This window comes from Bos mutus, chromosome 2 (assembly GCF_027580195.1).
Source record: "Bos mutus isolate GX-2022 chromosome 2, NWIPB_WYAK_1.1, whole genome shotgun sequence".
NCBI lineage: Eukaryota > Metazoa > Chordata > Mammalia > Artiodactyla > Bovidae > Bos > Bos mutus.
Genome location: NC_091618.1, coordinates 18,250,990 through 18,269,490, shown reverse-complemented (window position 1 = coordinate 18,269,490; position 18,501 = coordinate 18,250,990). Strand labels below are relative to the sequence as shown.

The 18,501-nt window shown below is 41.3% G+C and overlaps 1 protein-coding gene across 1 annotated transcript in view; it reads right to left on the bottom strand.

The window, feature by feature from the left end:
- Positions 1-18,501, bottom strand: part of DNER (delta/notch like EGF repeat containing) — a 390,856-nt gene that overhangs the window by 208,883 nt on the left and 163,472 nt on the right. The gene's annotated exons all lie outside the window — the stretch shown is intronic.

The following is an 18,501-nucleotide window of genomic DNA, read 5'->3' as shown; positions in this document are numbered from 1 at the left end:
TGCTGAGGCTCTAGGACTGCCCTCCATCCTGGACCAGACACCTCTAGATTGTAACAGGACCCCTAGAAATGGAGCAGGACCCTATGGTCCTCCCCTCTGCCCATCATGTCCTCTGTCTGCATTCTGTCTGTAGAAAACTTTTAGCCAAAGACTAAGTTTGATCAGAGAAGTGAGACAATGCATAAGCAACAGAAACTAGTCAAGCAAATAAACAAAAATAACAGTAGTTTGGTCATTAAACAAAATCAAGGACCTTTAGCTCCTCTCCAAGGGCTATAGATAATATTCAGAGCCATACCCTGCAAGCTGTCTTATAGATACTGAAACCCCCACCAAGTGGAAGAAGTTAACTACATGGTGATCAGAAAGCAGCCATGACATGAGCTGCCACAATTCTGAGAAATGGCCTCAAAGAAATGGGAACAAACCGATCCGGGAACTGAAGATTAACTGTACTTAAACAAGCAAGTTGATGCTGGTCAGACCACCGACGACTAATTTCAAGATGACCATCAGAGCTGTGTTGTGGTTGCATGTACCCCTTCCCTCTGTCTATACACCCCTGAAACTCCCCTTGAAAAATCTCTTGCCCACTGATTGTCAGTGGGGGAATCGGCCTCTGGACAGGAATCTACCCTCACCATCCTCTCCCCACCCTCCACCCCTTCATCACCCCTCCCCTGCCCTGTTTGCCAGCCTCCAAAATAAAGTAAACGTTCCTTTTCACCAAACTTGCCTCTTAATTGGCTTTAGAGCAGCAAGCAATCAGATCACATTTTCAGAAACATGAGGGAGAAATTAACTTGTAATTTAAGCACTATATTTGAGGTCTCCATTACAACGGCTTAGATCACACCCTGACCAACACAGGTCTGCAAAGGAACCACATCAAACTCCTTCTCCTGTGCTATATCCCCCACTTCTGCCACTTGATGTAGAATGAATCACCATTTAGCTACTACTTAGCATTCCAAATTCACAAAATACTAACTCCATCACTTTCCCCTCTTCTTCCTCTTCCTTATTATTTACAGTTGGCCATCAAACTGGCTCAGCTTATATCAGACACAAGAGGACTGGAAGGAAACTAAGCAATAGCTTAGGAAAAATACTTAATATTATTCCACTGCCTTTTCTAAATCCAGTTTGAACATCTGGAAGTTCTCAGTTCACATACTGTTGAAGCCCAGCTTGGAGAATTTGCAGCATTACTTTGCTAACTGTGAGATGAGTGCAGTTGTGGGGGCCATGCTCAGTAAATCTTTAATCCAATTGTCTGATGATGGGTGGAGCTTTGCTCCCTCCCTGTTAGTTGGTTGGCCTGAGCTTCTTATTGCAAACTTCAGGCTTAAAATGAAGAAAGTACGGGAAAAAACACTAGGTCATTCAGGTATGACCTAAATCAAATCCCTTATGATTATATAGTGGAAGTGACAGATGGATTCCAAGGATTAGATCTGATAGACAGAGTGCCTGAAAAACTACAGACAGAGGTTTATAACATTGAACAGAAGATGGTGACCAAAACCATCACCAAGAAAAAGAAATGCAAGAAGGCAAAGTGGTTGTCTGAGGAGGCCTTACAAATAGCTAAGAAAAGAAGAGAAAGACAAAGAAGAAATGGAAAGATATACCCAATTGAATACAGAGTTCCAGAGAATAGCAAGGAGAGATAAGAAAGCTTTCCTAAGTGATCAATGCAAAGAAATAAAGGAAAGCAACAGAATGGGAAAGACTAGACATCTCCAGAAAACTGGAGATACCAAGGAAACATATGATACAAAGATGAGCACAATAAAGGACAGAAATAGCAAGGACCTAACAGAACCAGACGGAGAAGGCAATGGCACGGCACTCCAGTACTCCTACTTGGAAAATCCCATGGATGGAGGAGCCTGGAAGGCTGCAGTCCATGGGGTCACTGAGGGTTGGACACGACTGAGTGACTTCACTTTCACTTTTCACTTTCATGCATTGGAGAAGGAAATGTAACCCACTCCAGTGTTCTTGCCTGGAGAATCCCAGGGACGGGGGAGCCTGCTGGGCTACCATCTATGGGGTCGCACAGAGTCGGACACAACTGAAGTGACTTAGAAGCAGCAACAGGAGCAACAGAACCAGAAGAGATAAAGAAAAGGTGGCAAGAATACACAGAAGAACTATACAAAAAAGGTCTTAATGACCCGGATAATCATGATGGTGTGGTTACTCACCTAGAGTCAGATATCTTAGAATGTGAAGTCAAATGGGCCTCAGGAAGCATTCCTACAGAGAAAACTAGTGGAAGTGATATAATTCCAGATGATCTATTTAAAAACCTAAAAGATGATGCTGTGAAAGTGCTGCACGCAACATGCCAGCAAATTGGGAAAACTCAGCAGTGGCCACAGGACTGGAAAAGGTCACTTTTCATTCCAATCTCAAAGAAAGGCAATGCCAAAGAATGTTCAAACTATGGCACAATTGCACTCATTTCACATGTCAGCAAGATAAAGCTCAAAATCCTTCAAGCTAGGCTTCAACAGTACATGAACTGACAACTTTCAGATGTATAAGCTGGATTTAGAAAAGGCAGAGGAACCAGAAATCAAGCTGCCAACATCTGTTAGATCACAGAAAAATCAAGGGAATTAAAAAAAATACATCTACTTCTGCTTCATTGACTACGCTAAAGCCTTTGACTGTGTAGATCACAACAAACTGTAGAAAATTCTTAAAGAGATGGAAATACCAGATCAACCTACCTCTCTCCTAAGAAATCTGTATGCAGATCAAGAAGCAACAGTTAGAACAGTTGGAACAACTTGCTTGCTTGCTTTGCTGCGTCGCTTCAGTCGTGTCTGACTCTGTGGGACCCCAGAGACGGCAGCCCACCAGGCTCCGCTGTCCCTGGGATTCTCCAGGCAAGAACACTGGAGTGGGTTGCCATTTCCTTCTCCAATGCATGAAAGTGAAAAGTGAAAGTGAAGTCGCTCAGTCGTGTCCGACTCTAGCGATCCCATGGACTGCAGCCTACCAGGCTCCTCTGTCCATGGGATTTTCCAGGCAAAAGTACTGGAGTGGAGTGCCATTGCCTTCTCCAACATGGAACAACAGACTGGTTCAAAATTGGGAAAGGAGTACGTCAAGGCTGTATATTGTCACCCTGCTTATTTAACTTATATGCAGAGTACATCATTTGAAATGCCAGGCTGGATGAATCACAAGCTGGAATCAATATTGCTGGGAGAAATATCAACAACCTCAGATATGCAGATGATGCCACTCTAATGGCAGAAAGCAAAGAGAAACTAAAGAGCTTCTTGATGAGGGTGAAAGAGGAGAGTCAAAAAGCTGGCTTAAAACTCAACATTCAGAAAACTAAGATCATGGTATCAGGTCCCATCACTTCATGGCAAATAGCAGGGGAAAATGTGGAAACAGCGACAGACTATTTTCTTGGGCTCCAAAATCACTGTAGATGGTGACTGCGGTCATGAAATTAAAAGACAATTACCCTTTGGAAGGAGAGCTATGACAAACCTAGATAGTGTATTCAAAAGCACAGACAACACTTTGCCAACAAAGGTCCATTTAGTCAAAGCTATAATTTTTCTAGTAGTCATATATGAATATGAAAGTTGGTGCATAGAAGGCTGAGCTATTATTTTTCCAGTAGTCATATACAAATATGAGAGTTGGATCATAAAGAAGGCAGAGTGCCGAAGAACTGATGCTTTCAAATTGTGGTGCTGGAGAAGATTCTTGAGAGTCCTTTGGACAGCAAAGTGATCAAAACTGCTAATCCTAAAGGAAATCAATACTGAATATTCACTGGAAGGACTGATTCTGAAGCAGAAGCTCAATACTTTGGCCACCTGATGTGAAGAACTGACTCATTGGAAAAGATCCTGATGCTGGGAAAGATTGAGGGCAGGAGGAAGAGGAGATGACAGAGGATGAAATGGTTGGATGGCATTACTGACTCAATGAACACGAGTATGAGCAACCTCCAGGAGATAGTGAAGGACAGGGAAGACTGGTGTGCTGCAGTCCATGGGGTCACAAAAAAAATACTTTTTAGTGACTGAATAACAGCAACAACTGACTTTGGGAGAGTTATTTACATTTTTCTTGCCTTGGATTCCTTCTCTGTGAAATAGAATAATAACACTGCCTATTTCTTTCTGTGGTTCTTATGATTAAAGATCTTAATGCAGGCAAAGCTTTTAAAACATTGAAGCCTATTAAAAGGACTGTATAAATCATCATCATTATCATCATCCCCACCATTGTCTCAGTTAGCATGGGTTGCTTCAGCAGAATAGCATAAGCAGGGTGGCTTAAACAATAAACACTTACTTCTTGCAGTTCTGGAGACTACAAGTCTGAGATCAGGATGCCAGCTTGCTCAGGTTCTTGATGAGGACCCTCTTCCTAGTTTACAGACAGCTGCTTTTTCTCTGTGTCCTTATATGGTGAAGAGAAAATGTTGGTCTCTTCCTCTCCTTATCAGGGCCCTCTTCTTATAATGAGGGCTCCACTCTCATGACTTAATCTAACCATAATCACCTCCCAGAGGCTCCACTTCCAGATACCATTTACTGGGGGTGAAGATTTCAACATATAAATTTGGGAGGGGAGGGACAAACATTCAGTCCCTAGTAGTCAACATTACCATCATCACCATCATCATCACCACCATCATCACTATCATCACCTCCATCACCACCACCACAATCACTATCACCATCACTCCCATTGTTACCACCATCACCACTATCATCACCACTGCCAACACCACCACCACAATCACCACCATCACTGCCACTGTTAACACCATCATGACTATCATCACCTCTGTCACTACCACCACAATCACTATCACCATCATTACCACTGTTACCACCATTATCACAATCATCACCACCGCCAACACCATCATCATCATCACCACCACCATCATGACTATCATCACCTCCATCACCACCACCACAATCACCATCACCATCACTACCACTGTTATCACCATTATCACAATCATCACCACCACCACCACCACAATCACCATCACCATCATACCACCTCCACCACTCACCACCTCCATCAATCACCATCACCATCACTACCATTGTTACCACCATAATCACTATCACTACCTCCATCACCACCACCATTATCATCACCACCACCATTATCATCACCACCATCATTATCATAACCTCCATCAACACCAACATCACCATCACCACCATCACCACTATCATCACCACCATCACCGCCACTATTACCACCATCATCATTATCATCACCTCCATCACCACCACCATCATCACTATCATCACCTCCACCACTACCACCACAATCACAATCACCATCACTACCACTGTTATCACCATTATCACAATCATCACCACCACCACCACCACAATCACCATCACCATCACTACCACTCTTACTCCATCATCACTATCATCACCTCCATCACCACCACCACAATCACCATCACCATCACTACCATTGTTACCACCATAATCACTATCACTACCTCCATCACCACCACCATCATCATCACCCCCATCATTATCATCACCTCCATCATCAACACCAACATTACCATCATCCCCATCATCACTATCATCAACAGCACTATCTGACAAACAACATCTTTTTGAAGTTGGGTCCTGAATGAAACTTAGACTTATGTAGGTTTGAGGAAAAGGCTCTGGGAAAGTAGGTCCCTTGAGAAAATAGCAAATCCAAGATGCAAGCAAAAACGTCATTTAGAGAGTCCCCTAACTCAGCACCTCTGATATCAAAACTTTGAAATAAATTTTTGATTTAATTATTGCTACTTTTAAAAATTATAGTTAGAATTTTAAGGTTTAATGTTTAACGCTTAACATTAAACATTATGTTAAACCTTAACATTTAAGGTTTAATGCTTAAATAACAGTACATTCATAATATGATTTATGTTATCTGCCACTTTTAATAATTCATGAGCAAGTTCTTTAAAAAGCTAAGCTCTAAGTATATATATAGGTATATATATAAATATATATATATATCTATTGTGACTATAAGCATATATATATATATGGGTAAATAAATGGGGCTATGGCTACAATTCATAGGATTAAAAGACATTTTTAAAAAAGTATAACCAGTGACTAATAGAATTAAAATTAAAAAGTCCTTTTCAAATTATAAAATCCTTTTTTGAAGCAAAATTTACAACTGAGCCTGTCAAATCTCTCCATGTGCCTATTTTTGACATTAAGTAATATCCATGTAGCAAAAAAAAGAAAATTCTCATTGCATATGAAATGGACACTTTTTTTCCTTTTTTCTTTTAAATATTTATTATTTATTTGGCTGCTTTGAGTCTCAGATACAGCACATGGCCTCTTCTGTTGTGGTGAGCATTATACTTCTCTTTAGTTGAGGCACACAGGCTTAGTTACCATACGGCATGTGGGGTCTTACTTCCCTGACCAGGGCCTGAACCAGTGTCCCTTGCATTGGAAGGCAGATTTCTAACCACTGGACAATCAGGGAAATCTCTGGACACATTTTTTTATGCCAATTCCTGAATACCCATTGGTAGAGCATGAAAATTAATTTGTGCTTTCCTTTGAAATTTTGTTGAATCACAGAATGTACGACTGAAATTCTTCATTTATTTAATTTCTTTTTCAATGTCTATCTGATCACCTTTTCATAATCAGAATTGTATCATTTAATCCTCCATTAGTACACCTTCAACTCATCAAATACTAGTAAATCAGTTGCTAAATTACTGTAGAATTCATATATAATTATCCACCATGTCCAGTTATTAATACCCAATGAATGCCTCGTGATTAATGACATGACCATGAATGCCAAAATAGTTAATCACTTCTCTGTGTTGATGTGAGAGTAACAGGAGATTATAAATGCACAGCTAATTGGGCTACAGATGACTTTATAATATTAGGGAGTCAGGGGATTAGGCCTTCAAAGGAGCTAAAATGAAAAGCTGTTGATTGACATGTTTACCTTCTTGGCTGTGTGTGCATGATCTTTTGATTGCCTTTGCTCTAAGACTTCTCTTTGCTCCATTTCGATTCAAAATCCCACATGTAAGTGGCCACTGACAAGACGATCCTGTAACTTCAAGGTCATATGGAAGACATGGTGACCTGAATTTACAAGTGTTTGGTGAGATTTCTAATTTGAGATGCATTGGCTTCTTGAATTATGCATAACAACTTCATGCTTCTGTGCAGGTATTTATTGCACTAAAAATAGAATGAGCCAGTGTGTTTCAATGATGCCCCAGTCACATGCCATGATTTGAAGGGAAAAAAAGGGGGTGGGGGGGAGCTATGCAGAGGCTGACTCCAATTCAGCCTGTTTGGCTGGACTATTTCTGGCTCCTATTAGCATTCTCATCACAAGAGTCACACCCTCTGTCCTCAAGATACTCAGAGGCAGCTTTCTGTACCTGCTCCATTTTCAGGAGCTCCAGGAAGGTCTCCACAACTAGGGCCCTCTCCTATCTGGCTCATAAACCCCCTGGAATCAGAATTACCTACAGAGTTTATTTAACAGTTATGTTGCCTCCACCCTGACCCAGGGAAGCCGAATCTCTGGGGATGTGGCCACAGATGCCTGTGGGTTTACCACCTGCCAGGTATACAAGCTGCTGTCTTAAGAGTGACTTCTTTCCTGCCAAATTAATGTGCATGTATTACAATAGGGACCTTACAAAGGATTAACATATTTATCAGCTCCTTTCATTCAATGACTCCTCACTGCCACTAGGATCTTCACGTGGCCTCTACAGCCCAGCATGGGAGGCTCGCTGATCAGCTTCCCTCTCCACCACGTCTCCCCCTATCTTACCCTTGCTCCCTGAGCTCCAGTTTCATGGTTTTGCAGCAGTTCCTCTGAGGCTATGCATTCTTTCCAGCCACAGGGCCTTTGTACATGTGGTTCCAGCTTTCTGCCTGGAAGGGTGTCCCACTGTCTTGTCAATTCCTGTTGTTGTCTGGTCACTAAGTCATGTCCTCCTGTTTGTGACTCCATGGACTGTAGCCCACCAGGCTTCTCTACTCCATGGGATTCTTCAGGCAAGAATACTGGAGTAGGTTGCCATTTTCTTCTCCAGGGGATCTTCCCAACCCAGGGATTGAACCTAAGTCTCCTGCATCTCCTGTACTGGCAGGCAGATTCTTAACCACTGAGCCACCAGGGAAGCCTTGTTAATATCTCACACTAATCATCTTTTTTCCAGGTAGTGATCACCACTGCCTTAATGTTAGGTCAGCTACAGTCAAAGCCCAATGAGCTTATCAGAGTTGTCATTCCGTATTTATTTGTAGAATTACTTCTTTATTGCCTGTCATCCCATTAACACATAAAATTGACAAAAGCTGATATTTTTGTTTTGTTTATTGCTCTATTGCCAGTGCCAAGCAGGTGGTTAAATCAGTTGGTGCTCAATAAACATTGGGGGCAAAAGAAGGAGGTGGAAAGAACAACAAGCAAGCTGAGTGTGGTGCCTGCAAATACCAGATACAGGAGAGACAAAGGACCAAAGAGAAACAAAAAAAAGAAAGCAGGTAGTGATCACAGTGACCCGGGCCAGCTTCCCCGATCTCCTGCTTCAGCTCACAGCCTCTATGGATGCAGTCATCAATAACAGGGCTGACCATGGAGCTAAGTGGCTTTAACCTCACCCAGAAGTCACGTGCACACAGAGCCCCAGACCAATGCAGGCAGTAAGGCTCATGATAAGCCATGCCCTGCTCCAGACTACAAACAATACCTTCAATGCCGCTTTGGGGGCTGACCAAGAAAGAATAAATTATAGGCTGTCCTTGTTGCCAATCAACGCTCTCCCGAAATTAAATTCCTTAGTGCAATGTGACCATCAGCTCAGTGGCCTAATTAAGGGTTTCCTGTATCTGTCCCAGAGCAGATTTTATTTATGCTTCAGTCTTTACGAAAGTCCTGGGAATACTATCTAATCATCAATTCTGTCTCCAGCAGTTAAGGTAGCAAATTAAAAATTCTCTCCATCTCTCTTACAACCTTTACCATTCGAAATCCCAGTCTGACTGTGTTTGGACAGCCTGCATTCACTGCTGGAAAATCTAACAGGAATCAGTGTGTATGGCAGAGGTCCAACAGAAAACAAAAGGGACCTTTGTGCGTCTGTTCCCCTTGGAAACAAAGAGAGAATGATCGAACCAGTCACGTGGGCTTCCGTCTTCTCAGAGCTGCCATTTCTGATGCTAATTGTAGGCCCAATTGACTAAGGAGCTGCCTGCCACTGAGGAGACCAGGCTCCCCAGAGTGAAATTCAAGCTTTGGAATCAGGCCCGTTTGTAGAAACCAATTACACTCTCACATTCTAAAGGGTATGCTTCTTCAAATAAAGACTATCAACTTAATACAAAATTAATTCATCAATTTGCTGTTGGTTTTCAATTCATGAACATGATGTACTATATTCTCCATATAAATACTAGCAGTATTTCCAACTCTAAAAATTCTGTATCTTTCCAAATTAATGGCTCATGTTTGTGTCTCTCTACATGCTCCCTCTCACATGCTCCAACCTGTACCCTTTATAAAAGGGTACCACTTATCAAGTCCTTTAAACCCTATATGTGCATATACATGTCTGTGTGTCTCTTTATTTGCAGATCTGTGTACAGATATGCATCTGTGTATGGCAACCCACTCCAGTATTCTTGCCTGGAGAATTCTATGGACAGATGAGCCGGGCAGCCTACATTCCACTAGGTCTCAATGGGATACAACTGAGCACTCACACTATTTATACAACATATAGACATATGAGCATCCACGTGTATGCACATGCAACTTTGTGATATAAGACACACGTGTCTTTGTGTACAAGACATGAATGTGTCTTACACAAGGAAATCCAACCAGTCCATTCTGAAGGAGATCAGCCCTGGGATTTCTTTGGAAGGAATGATGCTAAAGCTGAAACTCCAGTACTTTGGCCACCTCACGCGAAGAGTTGACTCATTGGAAAAGACTCTGATGCTGGGAGGGATTGGGGGCAAGAAGAGAAGGGGACGACAGAAGTTGAGATGGCTGGATGGCATCACTGACTCGATGGACGTGAGTCTGAGTGAACTCCAGGAGTTGGTGATGGACAGGGAGGCCTGGCGTGCTGTGATTCATGGGGTCGCAAAGAGTCAGACACGACTGAGCGACTGATCTGATCTGATGATCTGATGTGTACCTATTTGTGTATCTGTGTATGATGGACGGACATTAGGGTGTTTGCATCTACATATCTCAACAATGTATTCTGGACTTCCCCTGATGGCTCAAGGGTTAAGAAACTGCTTGTCAATGCAGGGGACATGGGTTCAATCCTTGATCTGGGAAGATCAACTAAGCCAGATCAACTAAGCCAAGAACAACTAAGCCAGGGCATCACAAGTACTGAGTCTGTGTGCTGCAACTACTGAAGCCCGTGAACCCTAGAGCCTGTACTTGCAACAAGAGAAGCTGCTGCAATGAGAAGCCACTACAATGAGAAGCCCGCTTGCTGCAGCTAGAGAAAAGCCGGCACAGCAAGGAAGACCCAGCACAGCCAAAAATAAATAAATAAAAGATATCATTAAGCACTCAAAAAAAAATGTATTCTATAGAGTAAGATGACATACACAAAATCTAAAACAAGCACAAACCAAATGTTTCCGAGGGTCATCATCCCCTTGCAGGATATCCGTCTGATTAAATCTCCAGGACAGCTGATTTCAAGCCTTCATTTTCACCACCAAAAGCTATACCACAGATCTCCCCATGTTATCTCACCACCATTGTCAAGACCTGCACTTCTGCTGAAAAACTTGGGTCACGACTGCCTACAAGATAAATACAAACCTCTTAGCACGGTGCAACCTGCTTCACGGTCTAGCTTCTCCATCCTATCCTTTTCCTATGTTTCCATAGTTTATTTTTTCAAGATTTTTTTGCTGTGGGCCATTTTTTAAGTCTTTATTGAATTTGTCACAATATCACTTCTGTTTTATGTCTGTTTTTATGTTTCAGTTTTTCAATCCCAAGGCATGTGGGACCTTAGCTTCCCAAGCAGGGATTGAGTCTGTACCCCTTGCCCTGGAAGGTGAAATCTTAACCCCTGGGCCACCACCCCATTGTTTATTTACTGAAATCCGCTGCTCCAGACAAGTTGATCCATTATTCTGAGGCATATGCATCCGCCCTCCCACATCACTGCTCACACCACTCCTCCTAACTGAACGTCTTTCCCTCTTAAACCGACACTGGAGTTCAAGACCAAGCTCAAGATAATACCTCAGGTCTAAAGTTGAACTTCTCCCTTGGTGATGACTCTTCCATTCCTCATTCATGTAGCCCTTACACGGACTATACAATCCATCTGATATTTAATATATTGAATACACTTGTCTTCTCATTATATGTGCAACATCATTTCAAATCATTAATATCTAACAGGGGAAAGAACCGCTTATATTTACAATCTTCCTCTTACTTCCACTTCTCATGGGGAAGGACTCTTACTTCTTGGGTCAGTTCTCAGGCAAATTCCTTGTAGTGAGAACCTAGATAATGGGCCAGACAGAGAGAAGTAAAAGCAAACCATCAACAGAGAGGCTACACTGATACACAAAATAAAGATTTGTGATAACAGGAAGAGAAAGGAAGGAAAAGCCTCGAAGACTGGATGGTGGGCTCAGATTTTGCAAAGTAAACACTGAAAGTGGGAGGGAGATTTCACAAACCAAGTGCCAAACACACTGGAGACTATTAAGAGAACAGTGAGGGGGAGATAAGATTGATAAGATTTTTACGGCACAATAGAAATGTATTTTCCCCACTCCTATTCACATGCCCTCAAAAAGATGAATGAAGATTTTAAGTGCTCTTAATTCATGTTTTGGCTGCTGGACTGTGTTTATCTGAATGTGACTCTGTGAACAAGATTGAGTCACAGGACAACAAGATTTATCTTGGTTACATAATGAGTATGGCGTATGTCCTGTCTGACTAGAGGCTAAAGCCCCTCAAAGACAGAACTTGGGATCTTTTGTATCCTTGCATTCATGGTCCTGAACACTGTGTCCTACACATGGTAATTAATCAATAAATAGTTGTTGATGATAAACAGGTCTGTGGATGGATAAGCAGGTGAAACAGATCCTACATTTTAACATGGTCATGTCCCAAAGGCTGTCATCTGTTATTAGTGATGTAGCCAGACAGTATTAGTCTGTGTATTTATTTAAGGAGATTTTCCATTTGTCTACCAAGCAAATATAACTTTTGTAGGTCAAACTCACAATTACAGCATTAAAACAGGACAGCCAAGAGAGCATTGTGCTTGTTAAGGATGCATGTGAATACCAAAAATATCATGGCATTCAACACCCAAATGTCAGACAGCATTAGAGAGGAAAAGGCAAGAGCATCTTTCTGAAATGCAATCCTAATTATTTACATTCCTCACCAAAGACCAGACAACTTTCTCCAGTTGACATGCCCTACTTTGGTCCACTTACTTGCGCTTTTAGGCTTTACCCAAGATCTTTGTGAAAAATAATTACAACTACCATGACTTTGTGGCAAAATGTAATGCTCATCTCTAAAGCATCCCTGGTAGGTTTTCTAAATATATGCCTTTACTGGAAAACCATCTTCCCCCTTCTCATGGAAGAATTATGACTTTGTAAAAAGTCCATGATAAAAGGAACTTAACGCTCTACCAACAGTGGAAACAGTGGCTGACTTTATTTTGGGGGGGTCCAAAATCGCTGCAGATGGTGATCGCAGCCATGAAATTAAAAGATGCTTATTCCTTGGAAGGAAAGTTATGACTAACCTAGACAGCATGTTAAAAAGCAGAGACATTACTTTGTCAACAAAGGTCCGTCTAGTCAAGGCTATGTTTTTTCCAGTGGTCATGTATGGATGTGAGAGTTGGACTATAAAGAAAGCCGAGTGCAGAAGAATTGATGCTTTTGAACTGTGGTGTTGGAGAAGACTCTTGAGAATCCCTTGGACTGCAAGGAGATCCAACCAGTCCATCCTAGAGGAGATCAGTCCTGGGTGTTCATTAGAAGGACTGATGTTGAAGCTGAAACTCCAATACTTTGGCCACTTGAGGTGAAGAGCTGACTCATTTGAAAAGACCCTGATGCTGGGAAAGATTGAGGGCAGGAGGAGAAGGGGATGACAGAGGATGAGATGGCTGGATGGCATCACGACTCAATGGCCATGAGTTTGGGTAAACTCCGGGAGTTTGTGATGAACAGGGAGGCCTGGCATGCTGCAGTTCATGGGGCTGCAAAGAGTCGGACATGACTGAGTGACTGGACTGAACTTTCTACCTCCAGGACATTGAAATGGGAAAGCAAAATAATTTAAGAGAAGGAGATGGAAATGGAATCTGGGGTTGTAGTCGTACAGATTTTTTTTTAAACTGACGATTAAATGAGAGGAATGTTACTAGAACTTGACAACGTAATGGGGACCACGAGAGCAGCAACCATGTGTTCATTCCCCATCCTCCTGTCCCCGTTTTACTTTTACTCTGATGTGAAAACTCAACGATCTAATGAAACCATTCCATTTACCATGCTTTGAGGTATAAATGCAATATTGTAATGAAACCACTTTAAATATCTTCTGCTTAAAGAGATCATACCATCCTTTTTCTGGAAACTGTAGTGGTCACTTTTGTCCTCGAGGAGATCCCTGAATGTCTCAGACTGCTAAGGTTGCTGCTCAGTTATATGTAAATTTCCAGTTGGGTCAAGTTAAAAGCATCCGGTCAAAAGTTGGAAGCAGGGCAAGGTGCAATTCCAAAAATAAACTAGCTATCATGAATGAAAACTGGAAGAACGTTACAAACAAATTGATAATATATTTCAATTTGTCATTACAATGTGCAGACTCACTGATCCAATAGATTTCATACCTGGAAATGTAACCCAAATAGATCACAAGAAAAGATACAAAGATGAAGTTATCATGATGTTTGAAATTCTGTTTAACAAGGAAAAAGAAAGGAAGAAAGGAAGGAGATAATTGCTTAACAATAGTGTATTGATTAAATCATAGTGCATCAATTCAGTGGAACACTATACAGTCATTAAGAAGAATACTAGGGTTTATATTTATTAACACAAAAGAATGTCAATAATACATGAAGTGGAAAAAAAGCAAATAACCAGACAGCACATGAATGTGTTCTGTTTCTGAAAAAGCATGTCATGTACACGCCCACACTGCCATATAAGCAAAGTATCTGGAAGGAAATGCCACAAAATGTAAACACTGGTCGTCAGTGGGGGCACGGGGGGTTACAGAAAGTACACTTCTTATTTGTATATGTACTACTTTTATAACAAGAAACAGGCAACAGAATCTTATTTTATTTTCTAAAGGAGAGTAAACTGGAACATTACATTCTGGTGAGGAAAAAACATACTCCCTTGGGTTTATATATATAGCCTTGATAATCAGTCTCTTTCTCTTTTTCTCCCGTACCCTCCCCCTCCCTTCTCTCTCCCTCCTTCTTCCTTCCTCTCTCCCTTCCCACTTGCTTAGAAAGAAGAAACAGAAGAGAAGCTATGGAGGAGCAGGGAGATGGCTATTAAAAAGGCCATAAAAGAATTTACTTTCTCAGTTGAAATCTGCACTTAGAGAAACTAAGGAACGCTTTCAATGGTAAACTGGCAAAGCCCTGAGAAAGTCTGTCTTTAAAAGAATCAGGGGAAAAACTTTTTAATATTTTAATCAAATTCAGTGGATAAGATGTGGGTTAAAATTTACTAGCACCAATTAAGTAAAAAAAAAATTCCTTCCAGAGTTAACAGGAAGTTCCCAGTGGTCTGGTGGCTAAGACTCCTTCTTCTACTGAAGGGGGTGAAGGTTCGATCCCTGGTCAGGGAGCTAAGATCCTACATGCTGTCAGGACCTGCCCCGGCCCCTGGGTCATGGACAATGTACAGGCATTGGAGCTATGCTCTCCTTTCTTTCTGGAAGCAAAACAAAGGAAAACCTTGAGAACAGAAACTAAAGATTTAAAATCTTAAATGACCAAAAGTAAAAAAAAAAAAAAAATCACTAGTATCAATTAAGTAAAAAGGCATTTCTTTCCAGAGTTAACAAGAAGTTCTAAAAATATAAAAGTAATAATGAGATTCCTTAAAACACTGGAAATAGAACTGCCATACGACCCAGCAATTCCACTGCTGGACATACACACCGAGGAAACCAGAACTGAAAGAGACACGTGTACCCCAGTGTTCATCGCAGCACTGTTTATAATAGCCAGGACATGGAAGCAACCTAGATGTCCATCAGCAGATGAATGGATAAGAAAGCTGTGGTACATATACACAATGGAGTATTACTCAGCCATTAAAAAGAATACATTTGAATCAGTTCTAATGAAGTGGATGAAACTGGAGCCTATTATACAGAGTGAAGTAAGCCAGAAAGAAAAACACCAATAGAGTATACTAACGAATATATATGGAATTTAGAAAGATGGTAACAACAACCCTGTATACAAGACAGCAAAAGAGACACTGATGTATAGAACAGTCTTTTGGACTCTGTGGGAGAGGGAGAGGGAGAGGGTGGGGAGATTTGGGAGAATGGCATTGAAACATGTATAATATCATATATGAAATGAGTCACCAGTCCAGGTTCGATGTACAATACTGGATGCTTGGGGCTGGTGCACTGGGACGACCCAGAGGGATGGTACAGGGAGGGAGGAGGGAGGAGGATTCAGGATGGGGAAAAAGTGTATACCTATGGCGGATTCATGTTGATATATGGCAAAACCAATACAATATTGTAAAGTTAAAAAATAAAATTAAATTAAAAAATAAAAATAAATAAAATAAAATAAAAAGTAATTTGTATTACTTAATGTTTCAAAATTAATCTGCAAGTAAAATGCACTATCTTTATTTTTTAAATAAAGGACTGAGAGAGAAGAAAAGAAAATAAGGAAAGCAGAATGGGAAGGCAGAGAGAGGGAGAGTTTATGGTTATAAAGACATACCTTGAGTTTGCTTCTGAAAATCAAGCAAACCCCCTCCTCCCCACTTAAGGCATCAGGCTCACATAATAGGAGAATTACTTGCACCATCTTCTTTTTTACTTATTTTTTATTGAGGTGTAATTGACATACAACAGTATATCGGTTTCAGGGGTACAACAAAGCGATTTGATATTTGTATTATTGCAGAATGACCAGCACAATCAGTCCAGTTAATATACATGACCATCCATAGTTACAAATGTTTTTTCTTGTAAAAGAAATTTTAAGATCTACCCTCGTAGAAACTTTCAAACATGCAATACAGTCTTATTAACTACAGTTACCATGCTGTGCATGGCATCCACGTTTACTTATTTTATAACCGGAAGTTTGTACCTTTTGACCCCCTTCATCAATTTCACACACTCTCCACACCCCACCCACCATCTCTGGCAACCACCAACCTATTCTCCATAGGCCAGCAATCTGCCTTTCTAGGAAGCCTGATTCCAGGGGCTATCTTGAAGGGTAAGAGAAATGTCTCATTCATCTTCACTCACCTGCCCCAATTCCACTACAGTCTGATTAACCAATGCTCCATGGGGCCCAGTGAGTATTATACTGTTAACTTTAGGGACCATGTGTATTTATAATAGAGTGGTTTTTTAAAAAAATGTCTGGTTTATCACCACAGTCAGTAAGTACCAATAAAAAAATGATGCTCACCATGACAATATTGAGGAAGATGCCAAAGCAGCGTGGTTCAAAGCCAACTAGCAACCAAAAATACTAATCAGTTCAGTTCAGTTCAGTCGCTCAGTCGTGTCCGACCCTTTACAACTCCATGAATCGCCACACACCAGGCCTCCCTGTCCATCACCACCTCCCGGAGTTCTCTCAAACTCATGTCCATCGAGTCAGTGATGCCATTCAGCCATCTCATCCTCTGTCATCCCCTTCTCCTCCTGCCCCCAATCCCTCCCAGCATCAGAGTCTTTTCCAATGAGTCAACTCTTCGCATCAGGTGGCCAAAGTATTGGAGTTTCAGCTTTAGCATCATTCCTTCCAAAGAACATCCAGGGCTGATCTCCTTCAGAATGGAGTAGTTGGATCTCCTTGCAGTCCAAGGAACTCTCAAGAGTCTTCTCCAACACCACAGTTCAAAAGCATCAATTCATTGGTGCTCAGCTTTCTTCACAGTCCAACTCTCACATCCATACATGACCACTGGAAAAACCATAGCCTTGACTAGACAGACCTTTGTTGGCAAAGTAATGTCTCTGTTTTTCAATATGCTATCTAGTTTGGTCATAACTTTCCTTCCAAGGAGTAAGCATCTTTTAATTTCATGGTTTCAGTCACCATCTTCAGTGATTTTGGAGCCCAAAAAAATAAAGTCTGACACTGTTTCCACTGTTTCCCCGTCTATTTCCCACGAAGTGATGGGACCAGATGCCATGATCTTCATTTTCTGAATGTTGAGCTTTAAGCCAACTTTTTCACTCTCCTCTTTCACTCTCATCAAGAGGCTTTTGAGTTCCTCTTCACTTTCTGCCATAAGGGTGGTGTCATCTGCATATCTGAGGCTATTGATATTTCTCCCGGCAATCTTGATTCCAGCTTGTGCTTCTTCCAGCCCAGCGTTTCTCATGATGTACTCTGCATAGAAGTTAAATAAGCAGGGTGATAATATACAGCCTTGACATACTTCTTTTCCTATTTGGAACCAGTCTGTTGTTCCATGTCCAGTTCTAACTGTTGCTTCCTGACCTGCATATAAGTTTTTCAAGAGGCAGATCAGGTGGTCTGGTATTGCCATCTCTTTCAGAATTTTCCACAGTTTATTGTGATGCACACAGTCAAAGGCTTTGGCATAGTCAATAAAGCAGAAATAGATGTTTTTCTGGAACTCTCTTGTTTTTTCGATGATCCAGTGGATGTTGGCAATTTGATCTCTGGTTCCTCTGCCTTTTCTAAAACCAGCTTGAACATCTGGAAGTTTACAGTTCACGTATTGTTGAAGCCTGGCTTAGAGAATTTTGAGCATTACTTTACTAGCATGTGAGATGAGTGCAATTGTGCGGTAGTTTGAGCATTCTTTGGCATTGCCTTTCTTTGGGATTGGAATGAAAACTGACCTTTTCCAGTCCTGTGGCCACTGCTGAGTTTTCCAGATTTGCTGGCATATTGAGTGCAGCACTTTCACAGCATCATCTTTTTCAGGATTTGAAATAGCTCAACTGGAATGCCATCACCTCCACTAGCTTTGTTTGTAGTGATGCTTTCTAAGGCCCACTTGACTTCACATTCCAGGATGTCTGGCTCTAGGTGAGTGATCATACCATTGTCCTAATAGTCATTACCTATTACCTAAAAATCCTAATAGTCATTACCAATTATAAAAAGAATAATCTTGACTATTAATAATATTGAAATGTGAC